A 2,983-nucleotide genomic window follows, 5' to 3' on the forward strand; every position below is an offset into this window, starting at 1 on the left:
TGAACATTGATGTTTCTAGCAGTTTGATTATAAACAATGCTTCAGGGAAGATGCTTGTAGTTGCACTTTACAGATTCTTGTGTCTATAGGGTAAATTCATAAAAGTAAACCAATTGGATCAGAGTATGTTCTTTTAAATTCTCGTATGACAGGTTTTTCCACAGTCTCCACCACCTATATACAAGGGTGTGTGTTTATACACACTCACTTGCCAACTTATTTGCTAATTGGATTAATGAGGAATGATTGCACTTGACTTCAATTTTATTATTATTTTTTAAAGATTTTATTTATTTCTTTTACTTGAGACAGAGAGGGAGCATGAGAGCACATGAGGGGAGGGGCAGAGGGAGAGGAAGAGAGAATCCTTAAGCCGACTCCACACTGATGCAGGGCTCCACCTATGACCATGAGATCATGATCTGAGCTGAAATCAAGAGTCAGATGCTCAACTGAGACACCCAGGGGTGCCTATTATTAATTATTTTTAATTGCCTTATTTTTAAACTTGAAAATGATGTTGTGCTTATCTTTGTAAAAGATTTACATTTATTTTTCTCTGAAATCATGACATTCACCCAGTTCGATTTTTTTTTTTCTAAAGGTTAGTTGGTTCTCTTCTTACTAACTTGTATATACCATAATCTATTAAGGGCAGTGCGCTTTCATCTATTTTTTACATTGTTAATATTTTTCTCACATTTTCCAGGTCTTTGACTTTGATTATAGTATTTTTCACCATATAGAAATGTTTGTTTTTTAATGTACACAGTCAGCATTACCAATCATTTTTTCAGGGCTTCACAGCTTTGTGTCATGCTTAGAAAAACCATCTTAACTGCAATAATAAAAATAATGTCACCATATTTTCTTTGAATTCTGCTATGGTTTGATTTTTACTTTAATATTTTGACTTATTTGACACTTACTTTGCTATAAGAAGGAGGTATGCTCTAACTTCATGTTACCCCTAATAGCTATACAATTTACTAATTAATTTATCTTCTTTCTACTAATTTGAAATACTAAATCTTTTTTTAGAAAATAAAATACTCTATCTCCCTTCCTCTTTTTTTTTTATCTCTGTGTCTACCTATGCATATATGCATTGATCTACCTAAGATTTTTAGGGTCCCCCCATCTGTTGATCATTCTATCTATTCATGTACTAATATAAGCCTTTTTTTCTTTTAAAGATGTTATTTATTTATTCATGAGAGACACAGAGAGAGAGAGAGAAAGAGGCAGAGACACAGGCAGAGGGAGAAGCAGGCTCCATGCAGGGAGCCTGACGTGGGATTCGATCCCCGGTCTCCGGGATCAGGCCCTGGGCTGAAGGTGGCGCTGAACTGCTGGGCCACCAGGGCTGCCCAAGCCTTTTTTTTTTTTTTTTTTTGAAATGACAGAAGCTTAATTATTTGATTCAATAAAATTTTAGTCTTATTTCCCCTACTCCACAACTTTCCTTTATTTCGTATTTTTCTGGCTATTCTTTTCATTTTGATTTTCATTATGGACTTGGGAGTCAGCTGACCTAGCCAATGACAAAGGACATCTTGGTGGTAACTTGATTCCACTGCATTAAGGCACAGCTCTCAAGAGTCTTTCAGACTCTCAGAAATGAGAAGTCCATCCTTCTAGGTTCTCAGACAGAGAGCTTATGAATAATGTTCATTTTCTAATGTAAATCAGGAAATCTAGTTGAGCTGATCTTCACAATACATCCAGAATGCAACCATTTCTCACCGCCTCCACTGAGAACATCCTTTCAGAAGTCACCATTGTCCCTCATCTGGATCATTGGGAAAGCCTGGCCTTCCTGCTTCTGTGGTTGCCTTTTGATCATTCATACACATTCAGGGGTTGTTTTGTTTTGTTTTATTTTATTTTGTTTTGTTTGTCTGTTTGTTTTAAGGAGCCAGAACTTTATTGAATACACTGCAAGGGAGTAGCAGGCAGGACAGTAAAGGAGAGACTGTCTGCCAGGAGGCAGTGGCAGGGGTGGAGTGGGGGGTTGTAGTTAAAGTCTCGGGAGGATGAGGAGGCATGGGGATAGAAGGAATTTTTCTTTTTTGGTACTTGTGCCATGTTAAGCAGCCTATCAGTCAGCTGGGGCTTATGGCTATTTTGAGGTGGGTTCACCTAAGGAGCCTGTTTGCATTCAGCCGGGTGGTCATGTGGGTCCTTCTGCCTCACTCAGATTTCCATGGCTCAAACCTGTTGCCTAAGAGCAGCCTCTACGTGCCCCCCCACCCACCGCCCTGATAGACTGGTAATGACAGATCTTTGGCATTTTGGTGGAGGACTCATCTTTAGTAGCCACTTCATGCTGGACAGGGTGCAGTGCGCCATCCCTGCCTAGACTTGTTGGTCCATTAGAGGTTCTGTGCAGTTACAGATGAGAGTATGGTATTGTATTAACATGCTAGTAGGCGATTTGAGTGACATTCCCTGGTGGCCCAGTCTGAGGGATCTGGAGGAGGGGACCCTCCAATGGTATGGGCTGGGATCCTTGTTGAACCATCACTCCTACATGCAGTTGTTGGATTCTAGAAGAGACACACTTAACAAAGAGATTGGAGAGAGGAGGACTAATAACTAGGAGTATGAGTATTGAGGCCAGGGGTCCTAAGAAGGAAAGAAACCAGGAGAGCCATGACCAGTTTTTTTCCCGGGGAAATCATTATTGTACTGCATGGTCCCAGAGAAGGAAGCCACTCAGATGGGTAGGAACACATTTTGGCTGTAGATCAAGATGGCAGCTGGGTCCTTGAGACTAAAGTGAAAAGGGAGGGATGTGAAGGAAGCAAGGCCACTGAAGTCAGCTGGCAGAAGGAAAAAGTCCTAATCGAGTCCATAAAGTGTGCAGGTTCCCCCTGGATGAGCTTTCCCTGCCAATTGAGCTGCATGTTGGCAATGGAGGCCTCCATTGGGACAGAGCGAGAGAGGAGAGGAAAGGGCTCCTTTGCCCACAGAGGCATGG

The sequence above is a fragment of the Canis aureus genome, chromosome 3, assembly GCF_053574225.1.
Source record: "Canis aureus isolate CA01 chromosome 3, VMU_Caureus_v.1.0, whole genome shotgun sequence".
NCBI classification, from domain to species: Eukaryota; Metazoa; Chordata; class Mammalia; order Carnivora; family Canidae; genus Canis; species Canis aureus.